The sequence below is a fragment of the Hippocampus bargibanti genome, linkage group LG14 (assembly GCF_051943395.1).
Source record: "Hippocampus bargibanti isolate YZ-2025 linkage group LG14, ASM5194339v1, whole genome shotgun sequence".
In the NCBI taxonomy this organism is placed as follows: domain Eukaryota; kingdom Metazoa; phylum Chordata; class Actinopteri; order Syngnathiformes; family Syngnathidae; genus Hippocampus; species Hippocampus bargibanti.
The window spans coordinates 5,070,351-5,091,468 of record NC_142747.1 but is presented as its reverse complement, the minus strand read 5'-3'; the positions used below and the strand labels follow the sequence as shown (position 1 = coordinate 5,091,468).

At 45.0% G+C, this 21,118-nt stretch overlaps 1 pseudogene; it reads left to right on the top strand.

Annotated features, from left to right (window-relative positions):
- Window positions 1-20,432: 20,432 nt before the first annotated feature.
- LOC148888070 (uncharacterized) lies at window positions 20,433-21,118 on the top strand (annotated as a pseudogene).

The window sequence follows — 21,118 nt, the reverse complement described above, 5'->3', positions numbered from 1 at the left end:
TATAAACAAATTCATGGTTGTGCTATGGGCTCACCAGTTTCACCCATAGTGGCGAATCTTTACATGGAAGAGATGGAGAAACAGGCCCTCACATCCTTCCCAGGGACAAAACCTAGACACTGGTTTAGATATGTGGACGATACTTTTGTCATAATTAAGAAACAAGAAATTCCATCCTTCACAGATCACCTCAACTCTGTAGACTTCAACATTAAATTTACTCGTGAGGACATTCAAGAGAACCAACTAGCCTTCTTGGATTGTAAAGTAATTATAAAAGAGGACAGAGCGCTAAAAACAGAAGTCTTTAGGAAGGCTACGCACACTGACCAATACTTACTTTTTGACTCTAACCACCCTTTACAACATAAACTAGGAGTTATCAGAACCCTCCAGCATAGGGCTAAACTAATACCAACTAGCACTGAAGGTAGAGAAAAGGAGTCTAAACATATCAGGAGAGCACTCACTAACTGTGGGTACCCTCAGTGGTCATTCAACAAATGTCAGAAAGAAAGAATAGGGAATGAAACCAATAATTCTCAAGATACAAAAAGGAGAGGAGTAGCAGTACCGTACATTGCAGGAGTTTCTGAAAAATTACAAAGAGTCCTTTGGCAACATAAAATTCCTACTTATTTCAAACCGATAAACACGTTAAGGCAAAAATTAGTGCATCCAAAAGATAGGCTACCAAATGAAAAACAAAGTAACGTAGTTTATTCCATACATTGTAAGAATGAAAATTGTAAAGAGCAGTACATTGGGGAGACTCAACAAATTCTCAAAAAAAGACTTTATCAACATCGCAGGGATAATATAAGTGGACCTCAATCGGCAGTACATTTGCACCTAAAAGCTAGCAACCACTCATTTGATGACAATGAGGTTAAAATCTTAGCGAAAGAAGATAGATGGTTTGAAAGGGGGGTAAAAGAAGCGATTCTTATAAAACAACAAAATCCTTCATTAAACCGGTCTGGTGGGGTGAGGTTCAATTTGGATCGTTCATACAATAGCCTGCTTAGGCAAAACAGGTTAGGCAACTTTCGTAATGCTGATGAGGGTCGTTATGCTGATGAGGTGATACCGGTGGGAGTGGGGGTAATAGGCCAGTCGTTAGTCAGGAATGTAGGAACAATCAGTGGGGCCACAGGGAGGGGTCCTCTGCCCCCCCCAACCTGAGAGTAGGGACCTATCATAGCGGTGTCCGGCGCCACCATGTCTGGACATTAGGGATATATAAATGGGGCCGATACGACCAGTCAGACTTTAGTTCGCTGACGAAGCCTCTTGGATAGGAGGCGAAACGTCCGAAACCTCCACTTTTGTAAAGATGACGGCTGAAGAAACCTTCTCATCGATTCAGCAACAACAGCAACAATTTAAAATCCAACTAGTCCAAAATTCCTCAGCCCGGATCATCACTAAAACCCCCTCCTTTCATCACATCACACATGTCTTCCAGCATCTCCACTGGCTCCCTGTTAAACTTCGTATTGATTTCAAGATACTTTTATACTTTTATTTGTTTATATTTAAAGCCATCCATAAACTTGCCACCCCCTATCTGTCTGACCTACTTCAAATCTCCGTTCCCTCTCGGGCCCTCCGATCCTCTTCCTCCCTCCACCTCTGTATGCCCTCTGCCCATCTCACCACAAGTGGGGTGTGCAGAAATGTATTATTATCCATCCATCCATTTTCCGTACCGCTTATTTCTCATTAGGGTCGCGGGGGGTGCTGGAGCCTATCTCTGCTGTCTTCGGGCACGAGGCGGGGGACACCCTGAATTGGTTGCCAGCCAGCCAGGCACACAAAGACGTACAACAGTCACTCTCACACTCACACCTAGGGACAATTTGAAGTGGTCAATCTGCCTGCCATGCATGTTTTTGGAGTGTGGGACAAAACCGGAGGACCCGGAGAAAACCCACGCAGGCCTGGGGAGAACATGCAAGCTCCACACAGGGAGGCCAGACCGGGACGCGAACCGGCGACCTCTGCACTGTGAAGCCGGTGTACTAACCATTCGACTACCGGTCCGCCTGTATTATTATTATTATTATTATTATTATTATTATTATTAGTTAAGGAGACTTGGTGGTGGAATGGGGAGGTGCAGGAGTGTATACAGAGAAAGAGGTTAGCAAAGAAGAAGAGGGACACGGAGAGGATGGAAGAGTGTAGACAGCAGTACGGGGAGATACAGCGCATAGTGAAAGTAAAGGTGGCGAAGCCCAAATGAGGGCTACGACGACTTCTTTGCTAGGCTGAACAGCAAGGAAGGAGAGGGTGATCTTTACAGGATGACAAGACAAAGAGACAACTATGGGAAGGACCTGCAGCAGTTTAGGGTGATTAAAGAATGAGATGGCAATATATTAACAGGTACCAGTCTTGTGATGGCAAGATGCAAAGAGTACTTTGTAGAATTGATGAATGAGGAAAATGTGAAGGAACAAAGAGTAGAAGATGTGACTGTTATGGACCAATACAGCAAAGATTAGGAAGGATGAAATGAGGAGAGCACTGATGATAGTTGTGAGGTGTGCTGTCGGTTTGATGGAGGAATTCAAGGTGGAGGTGGGACTCCACCAGAGGTCAGCATCTTATTTGTTATGGTGATGGACAGGCAGACAGACGATGTTACACAACAATCTCCTTGGACCATGATGTTTGCAGATGACATTGTGATCTGTAGCGAGAGCAGGGAACAGGTTGCGGAGAAACTAGAGAGGTGAAGGTTTGCCCTGGACAGGAGATGAATGAAGATCAGTTGCAGCAAGATGGAATATGTGTTTGAATGGGAGGGACCCAAGTACAAGAGTGAGGTTACAGGGAGAAGAGATAAAGAAGGTGAAGTATTCTAAGTACAGTACTTGAGGTCAAGTGACCAGAGCAACGGAGAGTGTAGAAAAGCGGTGAAGAAGTGTCTCCAGGCAGGCTGGAAAGGCTGGAGAAAAATGTCAGGTGTGATGTGTGATAGAAGGGTTTCAGCTAGGATGAAAGGAAATGTGTATAAAACGGTGGTGAGATCAGCCATGATGTTTGGACTGGAGACAGTGCCACTGAAGAAAAGGAATCAGGACAGGAAGCAGAACTGGAGGTAGCAGAGATGAAGATGTTGAGGTTTTCTTTGGGAGTTACCAGGTTGGATAGAATCAGGAATGAAAATATTAGAGCAGGGGTGTCAAACTCATTTCGCATCGCGGGCCACATACGGCCTAGGGAGATGTCAAGTAGGCCGGACCATTAAAATTATACCATACTCTGCTAAAAATAGCAAAAATATCATGCATTTCCTTTGTTTTGGTGTAAAGAAGCACAAGAACATTAGGAAAATATTGACATTTAATGAACTATCCTTTTACAAAACATTTCATGAAACACCTCATATTTCCTTAGACAAATGTGCAATTTACTTTTATCATTCATAAATATGAATTGCAAATGATCCCACTGATTGTACAAAGGCACAAAACTTTAATTGGTACTGAAAATCCAGCAGCTCATGTATTTTGTTTTTCTACTTTCATTCCTTTCATCACTTTGCTGCTGTGAAATGTAAATTTCTCCACTGTGAGACTAATAAAGGCATATCCAATCCAATCCAATCCAAAAATATAGTCATGCACTTTAAGATTAAACAGACTTTTAAAGAAAGGGAATTTTTAAACCACTTACACATACGCATATAAAATCTAAATGTAATCCCTGCGTACACCTTACAAACTAAGGAGAGTGATTTTAAATGTGTAATGAAGAAAGTGTTCACCTGTCCTGTAAATCTGTAAACTTCGTACATGAAACATACATACACAAACAATACATACTGAAAATTTATGGTGTTGTATGAACAGTAGAATTCCATCACAGAACTTTTCTTTCGAAGCTGCTGACTAACATTAAAGTGTGGTATGGCAGGCTGTGGGTAATGTTGCTGTCGCTGAGAAGTTTGTCAAACTGACGATGGTTCAGACCTCTGGACCGGATGAAATTTACAGTGCGAACAACCACCTCCATGACGTACGTGGTCCATTTTCAGCGACTTGCAACACAATGCTTGCCTCCTGGTGCAAAATACAGTGAAATGTCCAGAAACGATCTCCTCCATTAAGGGCTAAGACACCTGCTTTCTTTCCGACCATGGATGGCGCGCTGTCTGTAGCCAGGCTGACGGCGCGGGACCAGTCCACTCCAACTCTGTCCAATACAGCAACGACAGAGCCGAAAATGTCCTCGGCAGTTGTGGTGTCCATCATTGGCACCAACTCAAGAAACTCTTCAGTAACAGTCAATGTCTCATCAACTCGTCGAATAAATATGGCCAGTTGGGCCACGTCTGTGATGTCAGTGCTCTCGTCAATTGCCACGGAAAATGCAATCAATCCTCTCTGCTATCGTATTCCTCGTCAGGCTAATATTGGCAAAAGCTTGTCGCTTCTCGGAACCTACAAGTTCAGCCGCCTTCATCACGCATCGTTTAACAAAGTTACCGTCGAAATATGGCTTCGATGCTAATGCTATTTCACTAGCAATGAGGTAGCTGGCTTTTACCGCTGCTTCACTGACTTCTCGGCTCCGGATGAAAGTTGACTTCTGTTTCCTCAGACCCGCCAGCAATTCATTAATCTTTTCTCTTCTCACTTGTCATGCAATCCGTCATACTTTTCGCAGTGATGAGTCTCGTAGTGGCGTCGAATATTATATTCCTTCAATACCAAAACTTGTTGCAAACACACCAAGCACAAAGGTTTTCCGTGCATCTCTGTAAATAAATAGGACATGGTCCATTTTTCTTTGAAAATTCTACACTCCTTATCTACTTTTCTCCGTTTGGATAAAGACATTTTGGCTAATGAGGGTGTAGCGGAGAGGTAGAGACCAATGTATTAACAACGTCGTAACAAGCAGCAGATGGCGCATTGACACTGTCTGCTGTTTTCAGTCTGTCTCAGTCTACTCTGATGGAACGAGTGCGCCCCTTAGAGGATAATCCATGAATTGCAGTGAATTAAAAATATCAATTCCATGTCTTTTATGCATTTTTCCACTTTCAAATTATCCTGCGGGCCTGATTGAACCTCCTTGGGTGCCGGTTCCGGCCCTCGGGCCGCATGTTTGACGCCCCTGTATTAGAGGAATAACTGATATTCAAGGCTTTGGAGGGAAAGTCAGAGAGGCCAGACTGAGGTGGTTTGGACATGTCAAGAGGAGAGAGAGTGGCTATATCTGAAAAAGGATGTTGAGCCTTGAACTTTCAAGCAGAAGACAAAAAGGAGGTTTATGGATGTTGTCAAAGAGGACATGCAGATAGCTGGTGTGAGAGAAGAGGATGCACAAAACCGGGTTAGATGGAGGACACTGATTCGCTGTGACAACCCCTTAAAGGCAAAAGAAAAGAAGAATCACAAAGTTGTAGAATACATTACCGAAAAAAGATTGTCTCATATCTCCTGTCCCACGTAAATCTGCTACAATTCCAAGCTGCGACAGTTCCACATACGCATCGACGCTCTCCGCTGATGCTCCTTTGTTCTCATCGCAGGCCCCTCTTGCCATGCATCCATCCAGCCGCAGACTGTCCAACAGAACCGACCTTTCCGCTCAACAAAGCGGGGCTGTGAAAATGCTGCCCATTACAGGTGCAAAAAAACAATCGTCATTTAGATTTGACATTTAGATTTTTTTTCATCCTTATTATCTCTCCCATTTACTCTCGCATGTTTGGGTTTGTTTAAAATAAATTAATACAGACGCTCCCCAACTTACGATCATTTGTGTAACGAACAACGGTGCATACGAACGTTTTTATGGGTATGTCAAAAAATGTTTGGACAGCTGTAAATTAGATTTTGTATTGCATGCCTTTTTCAGCCGAGCTTGCTTGCGATTGCCTGCATACTGTGCTTCACGCACATGCACGCACTCAGACATATTGGAGGTTTCAAGGGCTGGATGTTTACGCGATGGACACAAATCCCTCTTCCCTGTTGACGCTCCAGTAGGACGCAATGCATAACAAAAAGTAATTTTCCGAAATGACTTAATGAAGACCCAAGATTATATGTCGTTGTACTACAGTAGGTGTGAATTTATTAGAGCGTCTGTGTTGTATTATTCCCCGTTCAGTGTTTGACTTAAACATACATTCCATACAAAATATTGCACTGAAGCAACTTATGAACAAATTCAACTTAAGAACGACTCAAATTCAACTTAAGAACGCTGTACAAGCGTTGTATAAGGAAACAGAAGAGGGGGAAGCGTGGAGGTATCCGCACTAGGCTCGCGGCTAGTCCCCACCGGCCGACCATTCCTACCATCACGCTGGCTAACGTACGCTCACTGGACAATAAAATGGACTACATTAGACTTCTCCTCTCAACTTCCAAGACCATGGGTGAGTGTTGTGCCCTTGTGTTTGTGGACACATGGCTGAACATACCGGACAGTGCCATACAGCTATCCCAGCTAACTAGCTTCCGGTCAGACAGAGCGCTTGTCGAGGGGGGGGGGGAAGACTCGCAGCGGGGGACTCTGTGTTTACACCAGTGATGCCTGGTGCCGCAAGGCTATTGTGGTATGCACACACTGCTCACCACTGATGGAGCTTATGGTCGTAAAATGTCTGCCATTCTACCTGCCCAGGTAATTTGGTGCCATACTGCTGGTAGCAGTGTACACCCCCCCTCCCCGCCGAGCTCAATTAACAACAGGAGCCTGTCACTGAATGAACTCTATCAGCACATCAGCGAGCAACAGACAGCCCACCAAGATGCTTTCCTCATCCTGGCTGGCGATTTTAACCATGCCAACCAGAAAAGCGTGTTTCCACAACTCCATGGACGCATTCACTTTCCGACGAGAGGTAACAAGATTCGGGACAATGTTTTCGCCACACACAAAGGAGCCTACAAAGCCTACCCCGTCCCCCATCTAGGAGCTTCGGACCACGACAACCAGTCAAGAAGCAGATAAGGGTGTGGCCTGACGGGTCGTCAGAGACACTCAAAGACTGCTTCTCCAATCGACTGGAACATGTTCAGACATCAGCGAGCAACTGATGATCTGTTACCTCCTACATGAGGAAGTGCATGGATGACGTGACTGTCACCATCCGGGCCAACCAGAAGCCATGGCTGACGGGTGAAGTCCACAGGCTCCTTAGGGCTCGGAATGCTGCCTACAAAGCTGGCGATGAGCTGGGCTGAGGACAGCCAGTGCCAACCTGTCACACGGCATCAGGATGGCCAAGAGACAGCACTCCAGGAGGATTGCCAACCTCTTCAGAGACAGCAGAGACACCAGACAACTGTGGCGTGGGATACAGACCATCACAGACTACAAGCCTTCTCCACAGATCTGTGAGAACTCCACCACTCTGCTGAACCAGCTGAATGACTTCTTCGCCCGCTTCGAGGCAGACAACAGCACTCCAGCACAGAAGACCCCACCACCTCCCGGCGACTAGGTGCTGACACTGTCCCAGGACAGCGTGAGGCGATCTCTCAGAGGGACCAACCACGACCCTTTCCAGTTTGCATATCGGCCCAACCGCTCGATCGATGATGCCATCTCCACTGCTCTCCTCACAGCGCTCACCCACCTGGAGACCAAAGACTTCTCCGTCAGAACGCTGTTCATCGACTTCCGCTCAGCGTTCAACACCTTCATCCCCAAACAGCTCACCGACAAACTGAGAAAACTGGGGATCAGCTCCTCACTGTGCAACTGGCTGCTGGACTTCCTAACGGGGAGCCCACAGGCTGTCAGAGTTGGAAATAACACCTCCAGCACCATCACGCTGAACACAGGGCCCCCCCAGGGGTGTGTGCTGGGCCCCCTCCTCTTCACTCTGCTCACACATGACTGTTCACCATCATCACCCAGCTCCACCCTCGCATAAAGTTTGCGGATGACACAACTGTGGTGGGCCTCATCAACAACGATGAGGAGACAGACTACAGGGACGAGGTCAGCCACCTGGCCACGTGGTGCAAGGACAACAATCTCCGTCTGAATGTGGAGGAGACGAAGGAGATTGTGGTGGACTTCAGGAGAGTGCGCCCCCAGCATGCTCCACTAACCATCGACGGTGCTGCAGTGGAGAGAGTGAGCAGCACCAAATTCCTGGGAGTGCACATATCCTAAGACCTGTCCTGGAGCCACAACACCGCATCACTCGCCAAGACATCCCATCAGCGCCTGTACCAGCTCAAAACAGTTCGAGCCCCGACCCCCATCATGACCTCCTTCTACCGCGGTACCATCGAGAGCATCCTGACCAGCTGTATCACCGTGTTGTACGGCACCTGCATCGTGTCCTGCCGTAAGACTCTGCAGCGCATCGTGAGGACAGCTGAGAAGATCATCGGTGTCTCCCCCCCTCCCCCCCTTCAGGACATTTACAACACCCGCCTCACCTGCAGAGCCATCAGGATCTCTAGCGATCCCACCCACCACACCCACAGCATCTTCAGCCTGCTGACATCGGGTAGGAGACTGCGGAGTCTCCGAGCCAAGACCAGCAGGCCTAAGGAGAGTTTCTGCCACCAGGCAGTCAGGAGATTCAACTCCCTCCCAGCCCTGCCCCCCCTGCCCCTTCCCACTGCCACACTAACCGAACTCTGAGTACACGCTGTACTATCATCCTAAATTCTATTTTTTGTTCTTTCTCGTTTTTTTTCTGCAAGACCTCACTTCAACCCTTTTTGTTGTGGTTTGGTTTGGCACTACTACATTATCTCACTTTACATACGACACTACCTCTCTTTACATACGTCACTACCTCACTTTACATAGGTCACTACCTCACTTTACATACGACACTACCTCACTTTACATTCAGAAATTACATGTATTGTTGTCAATTGTATGTCTTTTTTAGCCACATTATAAGTGCTTTGCACGCTGAGTCCCAGAGGACATTAATTTCATCTGTGCTGTATGTCATGCATATTAGCATATTTGACAATAAAGCTGACTTTGACTTTGATTTTGAAGCAATAAAAAATTTGATAACTTGATATGATCCTCGGAATGTATCTCGTTCGTAGGGTGGGTCAACAAATAAATAATCGAAAATAATTATCATCAAACATTGCTGACAATACTCAACAGTGTTGTATCTAGAAAAAAGATATACCATACTCGTTTCAGGGGTGCTCAAAACAGCCTTTGTAGGGGCGCTCCGGCACCCCTTCCATATATAGATATGGAAGTTCTTAGTGAATATAAGTGTACCCAGATGACACACTGGAAAAAAAAGATTCAAACTCGGAATCACCGACATGCCAAGTACGAGTTCGCTGCACGGCCCCTCATTAAATACCAACAGATGTCTTTTGAGGTGAAATATTCTCAGTCGGCGGCAGAAATCAAGGAATTGGCTGTTTGAATGAGTTTGCAAAGGGGAGTGAACAGTCATCTCGGCTCTGGAAATCAATATCGATAGCGGATGAACGCCGCGAAGCGAGGCGGATGGATCTAACGGCCCTCGCCAAACGACCGCCGTCATGTGGCATATCTGCAGTCATTAAGCAACGCTATTGACCTTGAGCTCACGTTTTGCTTACCAGCTGAGAAACATCATTAACATCCTCCCTCTCTGGCCAACCATCTGCCCGGGCCTCATCCTCGCCTCGTATCATTGCCGCTAAATAAACAAACCAACAAACAAAAGGCCGCTATCATTTTATCAAACAGCTCAAGTGCTTCGTTAGACTCGAAATTAGCCGCACTGCATAACGGCGGGCCGGAAAATTAGCCCTATATCATTATGTAAATCGTTACAAAGAAAAACAGATTATCAGTCAACATGTTTCGGGAATATTCCACATTTAAAATCCTAAAATTTGCTCAGTTGGAACAAATATCATTGTCGTGCGGCGAAACAGCAAGCAGGTGGAAAGTTGATAAAAGTCCAGTCAGCCAGATGCAGGAAGGGTATTGTGAGTTTTCTTTATGTGAAGTTGATATCATTTTTCGGCAGACCCCAGGTAACACTGCTCTCCAGATTGTCCTTTGTCCCTCTTCTTCCTCCTCCAAGTGACTGGCTCAGGCTGGCTTTAAAGGTGCTTCACCTGAGCTTCTGGCCAATCAGGTCCCAGTGGCAATTGGCCATTCCCAGGTGGTTGCAATCACCTTCTCAGAGTCAATTAGTGGTCGCCCAACTCAACTGTTTTGGATGGGGAGAAATGCGCACCTTTCTCCCATCCAAAATCCATGAAACACAAAATTATTTATCATTTCTTTTAGCATCATGACATCATTCACCCCCTCTCCTCAGAGTTCAGACATTCTTGTTAAATAATCAGCAATAACATTTGTTGTCAGGGCAGAGAATGTCATATGTGACAGGTCCTATTCTTCTAGTCACAGCGTATGGGCCCTGCCACTTTGCCAGTAGCTTACTTGATCCCATATGCAACAATATTAACACCTTCTGTCCAGGGTGCCAATCTCTCCCTGATAAATTCTTGCCGTTATTCTCGCTGGAGATCCTCTTCCAGCTCCTGGTGTCTGCCGAAAACTGATATCAACTTCAAATAAAGAAAACTCACAATATCCTTCCTGCATCTGGCTAAGAGAACTTTTATCAACTTTCCACCTGCTTGCTGTCTCGCCGCACGACAATCAGAGTGATTTAAAAAATCCATCAAACAGAGACAAGCAGATAATTCTTCCATACTGTAACTAGTATTTGATTGACAGCCGATGCTTGAGTGGGATGTAGCTTCAAGCACATTAGCAGGCAGACCGACTTGAGTTAAGAGCGGAGAGAATGGCTTTTTCCCCCCAATTCCTCATTTTATATTCTTGGCAATTTTTGGTGTGGTGTTTAAAATAAGAAATTTGCATTTTGCTCTATAGGGTTTGCCTTCGCCAGTTCTCAGGAATGAACATAGACATTGAAGTCGTTCTTGGTCAGCCTCGACTGGTCAAAGAGGATTCCTGGCTCGCAGCTAAATTTTGTTTAGAAAAATTCTGGTGTACTAAAAGCAGTGTGAAGAAACATTCGTGTACTTTATGTTGCACTTACTTGAAAAGTTCTTTTTTTTCCAATCCCAAGCGGCATTTTCTTTTTCAACTCAAATTGTTTTGTGTAGATTAGTGACAAGCGTTGTAAGGCGAGAAAAGCTCCGGGAGTGTTGCCACGCGTTCCACTCGACGCTCGCCGACGAGATTTTTTCTATTGGGAAATAACAGTAATTGCGCTTGTTTTCACCACCCGAGCACGTCAATTGGCTTATGTAATTCAGCGCCGAAAGAAAGCTACCCTTCTGCACCCCTTGAAAAAAAAATATGAAGGGGAAAATGGCAAGTGAAGCAGCAGAATGTGTATTTAATTGCAGATTAGCTACGGCAAAGTAGGCAACACCAAAACTTTAAGTCAATAATCGCTAACAATACAGACTTTGAGATATTGTTTTGAGGGGTCAGGGGGGGGGCTTTCTCAATATTTCACAATATTTGCAGTCGCTGAACCATAAACAAACTTCAGCTGTCACATTTTTGTCAATATGCTCAATCGTCTTGTTTAAAATTGACTATGCATGTGTGTGTGCGTGTGTGTGTGTGTGTGTGTGTGTGTGTGTGTGTGTGTGTGTGTGTGTGTGTGTGTGTGTGTGTGCGTGCGTGCGTGCGTGCGTGCGTGCGTGTGTGTGTGTGTGTGTGTGTGTGTGTGTGTGTGTGTGTGTGTGTGTGTGTGTGTGTGTGTGCGCGCGAGTGCTTGCATGTGTTTGTGTGCACGTGTTTGTGTGCATGTGTGTGCGCTTACATATTTTTCCACAGTTCACTGAGAAGCCTGCTTTGCAGAAAACTAGCCGCCGTTCATCCTTTTTTTTGTTTGACTTGCGAGACAAAATTTGGGCAGGCACCACTTTCCGGTACCATCAATCTCAACTTGTCAGAACACCAACTTTTGGCAAGTTGCAGTTGAAGTTTTCCATCCAAGTCTGCTAAAAACAACCACCGAGCTTTGCCGGACGACAGCAGGCTTAGCATCATGCTAACAAAACAATACAAACGCCACAGTTATGCTAACTATAGCATTAGTATTGCAATGTGAACTCCCTTTCAGCATGGAAATTTACGTTGGAGCTACTTGTGTAGAAAAGCAATGTCACGGGTGGAAATAATAATAATAATAATAATAATAATAATAATAATAATAATAATAATAATAATAATAATAATAATAATAATAATACATTTAATTTACAAGCGCCTTTCTGAACACTCAAGGACACTTTACAACAAAGACAACACACAAAACAGTAAAATCATGCATAAAGCAATAAATAATAAAACAGCATAATAAATTAGACCATGTAAGCAAGTTTAAAGAGGTGGGTTTTCAGGTGAGATTTGAAAGTAGGAAGGGAGTCAATGTTGCGGATGTTGGGTGGAAGTGAGTTCCAGAGTTTAGGAGCGGAGCGGCTGAAAGCTCTGAACCCCATCGTTCTGAGACGGGCAGAGGGCGTGTAGAGGTGGAGGGAGGAAGAGGATCTGAGGGCCCGAGTAGGAACGGAGATTTGAATTAGGTCAGACAGATAGGGGGGGGCAAGGTTATGGATGGCGTTAAATGTAAACAGAAGTATCTTGAATTCAATACGGAGTTTAACAGGGAGCCAGTGGAGCTGTTGGAGGACAGGAGTGATGTGGTGAAATGAGGGGGTTGTTGTGATGATCCGGGCTGAGGAATTTTGGACTAGTTGGAGTTTATGGAGACATTTTTGATTGACCCCGAAAAGAAGTGAATTACAATAATCGATACGGGAGGTGACGAGACTGTGGACGAGGATAGCAGTGGTGTGAGGGGTGAGAGAGGGACGGAGACGATTGATATTGCGGAGGTGAAAATATACAGACCGGGTTATGTTATTTATAAAATGCTAACCCCTTCCCCCGTCACATAGTCAACCCCTGCAAATAGCAAAACGCAACTGCATTGTTGTGCAGTGTCAATGTTTGGCTTTCTAAGCATCAGTGACATAGATGCCATTGCTACGATGACATAACAGACACAATGCATGAAATTGAGATTCCGCCACATTTATTCCCAAGTAAACTGGTTGCATAATGTGGCTTCACATCTGGTGAAGCAAAAGCCCCGCAACTGCACCTTTGACGTATAGCAGTGGCATTCACGTCTCATCTCTGGAAACGGTGGGATATTATCCCGAGACATGCTTTGTCTAATCACGACTCCGCAACATAAAAGCGATTGCTGGGCCCAAGGCGTCAAATGACGCACAAATAAAGAACACGAAAGCATCATTGCGCCATTAGTCCGGATGAACGCCAGCACTCGATACGCTTCCCCAGTTTACAGCGTAAGGTCGGCCACCATTTTTTTTCTTTTGCAAATCAGACCTTTGCAAGCATGGATGATAGTGGTGCGAGTGGCCCGCTCGCCGTATTCAAAAGTCATTCGTCCTCAGCTGCGCGTCTTTAAATAGTCCGCTCAGAGACCAGACATCCACCCTTTTATTAATTCCATATTGTATTTTGGGGATCTAATTAACACAAACCTCCCCCGCAGAGTTTGGCTCCATATGGAAAACACGCGAGAGAAATCTTGTTTTGGGAAGAGGCAAAGAGAGGAGAGCGGGGCGAGTACCTGTGGCATAAGGTATGCAATAAATAAGGTGCCATCTGTTTGGATTGGAGCACTCGTGGCTCCTCCGCACGCGCCAAATCCGCCAGAGACTTAATTAAAGTTGGAATACCAGCAATCGGGGAGATTGATAATCTTCCAATGGAATGACAGCTACAGCATATCACAGCAGCTGTTTGATTGAGTAATTCCCGTTGAAAGTAAAACGACTAAGCCGGATTTCACTTGCTTTGTCATTTCAAGCAAAAAGCTCTCGTGTTTTTTTAATGGCACTACTTACTTTTCATGACAACCTGCTCTCTTGTCACATGCCATGAAAACAAACATAAGACGCGTTTCGTCTCAAAACTGAAAACATTATAGTAGCATGCTCATTGGAAAACAAAAAGCTAATTTCCCGATTGTGGACTATTAAAGGCTTTCTTATCCTATCTAAATAAAGAACTATAGTTGGATATTTGATGCATAAAAGAGTCATATAGCCTTACTCACATTGGGAATGCCAATGCGAATCAGGTTTTCCAGATATTTGTATATTCTATCTATCTATCTATCTATCTATCTATCTATCTATCTATCTATCTATCTATCTATCTATCCATCCATCCATCCACCCCTCCCTCCCTCCCTCCCTCCCTGTCTGTCTGTCTGTCTGTCCGTCCCTCCCTCCCCGCCTCCCTTCCTCCCTATCTATCTATCTATCTATCTATCTATCTATCTATCTATCTATCTATCTATCTATCTATCTATCTATCTTCCATTCATCCATCCATCCGTCCGTCCCTCCATTCGTCCCTCCCTCCCGCCCTCTCTCCCTGTCTGTCTGTGGCTGTCTACTCTATCTATCTATCTATCTATCTATCTATCTATCTATCTATCTATCTATCTATCTATCTATCTATCTATCTATCTGTCTGTCTGTCTGTCTGTCTGTCTGTCTGTCTGTCTGTCTGTCTGTCTATCTATCTATATTTTTGTCTGTCTGTCTGTCTGTCTATCATTCCATCCATCCATCCATCCGTTCATCCATCCATCCGTTCATCCATCCGTCCGTCCCTCCATTCGTCCCTCCCTCCCGCCCTCTCTCCCTGTCTGTCTGGCTGGCTGGCTAGCTTACTATCTATCTATCTATCTATCTATCTATCTATCTATCTATCTATCTATCTATCTATCTATCTATCTATCTATCTATCTATCTATCTATCTATCTATCTATCTGTCTGTCTGTCTATCTATCTATCTATCTATCTATCTATCTATCTATCTATCTATCTATCGATCGACCTACCTACCGACCTACCGACCTACCGACCGACCTACCTACCTACCTATCCGAGAAGGTCCGAAATGCCAAAGATCCGTCAAGGGCCCCGTTTCCAGAAAGAACGATGGCATTTTTAATCACAATTTTACTCAGGAGGAATTGATGAAACATTTCCACTCAGTGCTTTGTCTCCATTCAAACAGGGAGGCCACGGTTCAAATTAGACTTTGAAGCCAGGGTGAAGGTTTCAAATTTAATTTTGAGGCCAGGAAAGGAAATTTGTCGCAAGCAGGCCCCAGGGTGTGGTACGGATGAGCAGGTGTCTGGGAAAGGGTGTGTGAACTCTTGACGCGGCTCCAGTGACGTGCATCGGGAATCTTCTTGACCAACGGTGTCCTCGCGAATCCAGTTGAAGCTTGTGGCTGCTAAGACGGCTAGCAGCTCCGCAACCGGTCCATCCCACATTGGCGTGGCCCACGTCATCTTCTTCAGACCGCAGCTCCGTCCTGTGGAGAACAAAAGAAGACTTGTGCCAGGTCACATGTCGAAAGGATGGTTTCATTCTACACATCACACTTTCTTGACGTTTCTTTCCCTATCAAAGTCGGTCTCATCATTTAGGTTCTGCAATGCATTCTCTCACAGAAATGGCAGACATTGTTCTTGTTAGACGTTAGTTGGTTAGTATATGTTAGTGGTTAGTGAGTCTGCATTTCTGGAGGGCACCACTTTCTTGGGGAATGACGTCGCAGCCAACATCACTCATCACTTCTTCTTTTCCTTTCGGCTGTTCCCCTCAGAGGTCGCCAAAGCGAATCAATGTCCTCCATCTATCCCGGTTTTGTGCATCCTCTTCTCTCACACCAACTACCTTCATGTCCTCTTTGACCGCATCCATAAACATCCTCTTCAGTCTTCCTCTCGGTCTCCTGCCTGGCAGTTCAAGACTCAGCATCCTTCTCCCGATATAGTCACTCTCTCTCCTCTGGACATGTCCAAACCATCTCAGTCTGGCCTCTGACTTTCTCTCCAAAGCCTCTAATATGAGTTGTTCCTCTAATGTACTCATTCCTGATCCCATCCAACATGGTCACTCCCAAAGAAAACCTCAACATCTCCAGCTCTGCTACCTCCAGCTATGCTTCCTGTCTTTTCTTCAGTGGCACTGTCTCCAGTCCAAACATCATGGCTGGTCACACCACGGTTGTATACACTTTTCCTTTCATCCTACCTGAAACCTAGCTATCACACATCACACCTGACATTTTTCTCCAGCCGCTCCAGCCTGCCTGGACACGCTTCTTCACCTCTTTTCCACACTCTCCATTGCTCTGGACAGTTGACCCCAAGTACTTAAAATCCTCCACCTTCTTTATCTCTTCTCCCTGTAGCGTCACTCTTGCACTTGGATCCCTCTCATTCACACACATATATTCCGTCTTGCTGCGACTGATCTTCATTCCTCTCCTTTCCAGGCCATATCTCTACAGCTCTAGTTTCTCCGCCACCTGTTCCCTGTTCTCGCTACAGATCACAATGTCATCTGCAAACGTCATGGTCCAAGGAGATTCTTGTCTAATATCGTCTGTCAGCCTGTCCATCACCGTAGCAAACAAGAAGGGGCTCAGAGCTGACCCCTGGTGGAGTCCCACCTCCACCTTGAATTCCTCAATCATACCGACAGCACACCTCACAACTGTCTTACAGTCATGATACATGTCTTGTACCGCTCTAACATACTTTTCCGTCACTCCAGACTTCCTCATGCAATGCCACAGCTCTTCTCTGGGCACCCTGTCACACGCTTTCTCCAGATCTAGAAAGACACAATGCAATTCCTTCTGACCTTCTCTGTACTTCTCTCTCAGCATTCTTAGAGCAAACATTGCATCTGTCGTACTCTTTTTTGGCATGAAGCCATACTGCTGCTCACAAATGTTCACGTCTGCTCTTAGTCTAGCTTCAACTACTCTTTCCCAGAGTTTCATTGTATGGCTCATCAACTTTATTCCTCTGTAGTTAGTACTACTCTGCACATCTCCTTTGTCCTTAAAAATGGGCACGAGTACACTTCGTCTCCATTCTTCAGGCATCTGTTCACCATCTAAGATCTTGTTGAATAACCCAGTCAGGAACACCACCGCCACCTCTCCAAGACACTTCCATACCTCGATTGGTAAATCATCAGGGCCAAGTGCCTTTCCCCCCCTTCATCCTCTTCAGCGCCCTCCTCACTTCATCCTTGCTAATGCTTGCTACGTCTTAGTCCACAACATTCACGTCTTCTACTCTTTGTTTCTTCTCATTTTCCTCATTCATCAATACTTCAAAGTACTCTTTCCATCTTGCCATCACACTACTGGCACCTGTTAATACATTGCCATCTCTATCCTTAATCACCCGAACCTGCTGCAGGTCCTTGCCATCTTTGTCTCTCTGTCTCGCCAGCCTGTAAAGATCAGTCTCACCTTCCTTGCTGTCCAGCCGAGCATATAAGTCATCATAGGCCTCTTTTTTGGCCTTTGCCACCTTTACTTTAACCGTGCGCTGCATCTCCTTGTACTGCTGTCTACTCTCGTCCGTCCTCTCAGTGTCCCACTTCTTCTTTGCTAACCTCTTTCTCTGTATACACTCCTGCACCTCCCCATTCCACCACCAAGTCTCCTAATCTACCTTTCTTCCACTCGATACACCAAGTACTTTCCAACCTGTGTCTCTGATTATGTTCGCTGTAGTTTGCCAGTCATCTTGCCCACCCAGTGCTTGTCTTACCTCCTTCCTAAATGTCATGCGACACTCTTCCTTTTTCAACTTCCACCATTTTGTCCTCACTTCAGCCTTTGGTTTCTTCATCTTCCTCACTGCCAGCGTCATCCTACACACCACCTCCCTATGCTGTCTGGCTACACTCTCACCAACCACTACTTTGCAGTCACTGATTTCCTTTAGATGGCGCCGTTGACACAAAATGTAGTCTACCTGTGTACTTCTGCCTCCACTCTTATAGGTCACCCTATGTTCCTGACTCTTCTGAAAGAAAGTATTCACAATATCCATTTGCATTCTCTTAGCAAAGTCAACAATCATCTGTCCTTCAGCGTTCCTCATCTGGAGTCCAAACCTACCCATCACCTCCTCATGATCTTTGTTTCCTGCGCCAACATGTCCATTGAAGTCTCCACCAATTACAATCCTCTCACTTCTCGGGATGTTCTGTATGACTTCATCAAAGTCCAACCAAAATTTCTCCTTCTCCGCCAGCTCACATCCTACTTGTGGGGCAAACCCACAAACAACATTGAACATCACACCTTCAATTTCTAGCTTCAGACTCATTATTCTATCTGATACTCTTTTTACTTCTAAGACATTCCTAACGAACTCCTCTTTTAAGATAACCCCAACTCCATTTCTCTTTCTGTCTTCACCATGATAGAACAACTTAAACCCTGACCCTACGCTTCTAGCCTTGCTCCCTTTCCACCTGGTCTCCTGGACACACAGTATGTCTACCTTCCTTCTCTGCATCATGTCAACCAGCTCTCTACCTTTACCTGTCATTGTTCCTACATTCAAAGTTCCTACTCTTAGTTCTATACTCTTGGCATTCCATCTCTCTCTTTTCCTCCGGGCACACCTCCCTCCTCTCCTTCTTCGACCAACAGTAGTCCATTTTCCACTGGCACCCTGAACGTCAACAGTACCAATGGCGGCCGTTGTTAACCCGGGCCTTGACCGATCCGGTATGGGATTCATAGGTTTGATTCGCATATTTGTTTTGGCAATTTTTTTTACGTCGGATGCCCTTCCTGACACAACCCTCTGTATTTATCCGGGCTTGGGACCGGCACAATAAGACACTGGCTTGTGCCCCCTTGTGGCTACATTCAACATCACTCATCACCAAAAGTGAACATTTTGGCAATGATGATCTGAGCTATTGTCACTCACCCCTGTTTAGACATGAAAAGTCTCAATCTGCCAATTGGGAACGTGTTTGCGTGGAACATGAGCCGTTTTTGACATTGCACAGATTATCAATTTGCATAAAACCATTTGTCAATCAATTCTTTACCACAAGTTGACATGGTCAGCAACATTATGGCAATCTGCGTAAATGGTCACCATACTCGCCTTTTGTCATTCAGTAGGAGGGCACGAGTTGACAGTCAGTTTCGCTTCTGCATAGGACATCCATCGCTCAACCCAGCTTCATCTCCGGCCACCCTGACATGGACTCTCCAGGAGCTCTCCTGAAGAATCTCCTTCTCCCAATTCTGAAAGAAGCTGGTTAGCGTGGAAAACCCTATACAATATATCTGATTCCGCCTGAATCTCTGACTGACATCAGTGCCCACTCAACTCATTTGCCAATTTCATTCTTACCGGCAAGAAATTCCTTTAATGTGCACTGCAGTCAATTACTTTAATGTGCACTGCATCCAATTCATAATTACGGAAGAGGATTAGGGCCACTGAAGAAAAAAAAATACAGTTGGCAAAATTCTGACTTTAATCTCAGAATTCTGACTTTAAAGTCAGAATTATTTTCGTTGCGACTTTAAAGTCAGAATTCTGACTTTATTCTCGGAATTCTGACTTTAAAGTCAGAATGATTTTCGTTGCGACTTTAAAGTCAGAATTCTGACTTTATTCTCAGAATTCTGACTTTGTAACGTTCGTGGAGCTATTCATGTTTGGCCTCGTCAGCGTGTACAAGACGTAAGTGTGGCTCGGGAGAAAGGACATACAGTAATGTCATCACCTATCGATTTTTTGCGTGGCCGAGGAGTGTCGGAAGACATCCTTTCTCTTTTGGAGGAGCAGGGGGTGAGTAAACAGTGTGTTGTGTTTGTTTCGTTTAATGGCTGTTGTGTCCATAGTTAACGTGCTCCGCGTAGCTGATAGCGCCGTTGCTAGCGCGAATATCATAAATAGATGCACCCGCTTCACAATCGTGAATAAATAAAAAGTAATCATTTAAGTTTACTATATCACCGTGACGCCACATAATGTTGTTTTTAACAACACCACTCCTGATTTCGCACCTCATCGTGTGGAAGACAGTGGCCGACTGGAGAGTCACTGTGAAGTCATTGTGAATCATTGTGAACTGAACACACTTGATTAAACTGTCGCGTCGAAGAAAGTACAGTACTGTATGCGGACACGACCTTTACTGTATTTACTTTTAGACTGCTTCACGAATATGAAGTTACTTACGTTTGAACTAACACTATCATCAGCGAAAACATTGTTAAAAACAACTATATACAACAAGCATACTGTCATAGTCATGTTTTCAAAATGCCCACTGGTGTTTTTGTCAGGTTGTAATTGTGCAGATAAGTGATTGATGGAGGGTGCAACCCAAACAGTGACTGAAAGTCCAGATTTGGATGACTTGATCAAGCTATGCTTTACAATTGGATTCAGCAATAAGGAAATAGTTGCAATTTTATCACATTATGCTCAAATTATTTTAAGTGTTCAGACTCTGAAAAGGATATGCAAAAGACTAGGTCTTTTTCGAAGAAAGAACCAGTCAGACCTGGGAGGTGTGTTGGCTTTTGTCCAGCACGAGATCCTGACGAGTGGACAGATGCAAGGTTATCGTTGGCTACATCTGCGTGCCATTCACAACGGATTTGTTGTGTCACAAGATATAATGAGACAAATTATAAAATTGGTTGACCCTGTAGGCATGGGAATAAGAAGAGCACGACGCCTAAGACGGCGGCAGTACAACTGTAGAGGGCCAAATGCTCTTTGGCACATGGATGGCTATGACAAATTAAAACCCTATGGGATTGGCATTCATGGCTGTATTGATGGGTTTAGCCGGTATGTGCTCTGGGCGGAAGCCTATACCACAAACAGTGACCCTAAGGTGGTTGCAAGTTATTTTATAAAAAGTTTCATGCGTCGGTGGATGTCCAGAGAGGATCCGTGCTGACAGGGGCACATAAAACTGTTGTGTCGAACAGATGCAAATGTTTTTGCGTCGGAACCACTCAGACAATTTTGCTGCGGAGAAAAGTTTCCTCTATGGAAGAAGTACAGCCAATCAACGCATTGAAGGGTGGTGGTCCACCCTTCGCAAACAGAGTGTACAATTTTGGATTAATTTATTTCAAACTCTTCAGGGTGATGGCCACTTTACAGGAGATTTTCTGGATAAAAGTCTTATCCGGTTCTGCTTTCTTAATCTTGTGCAGGTCAGGTAG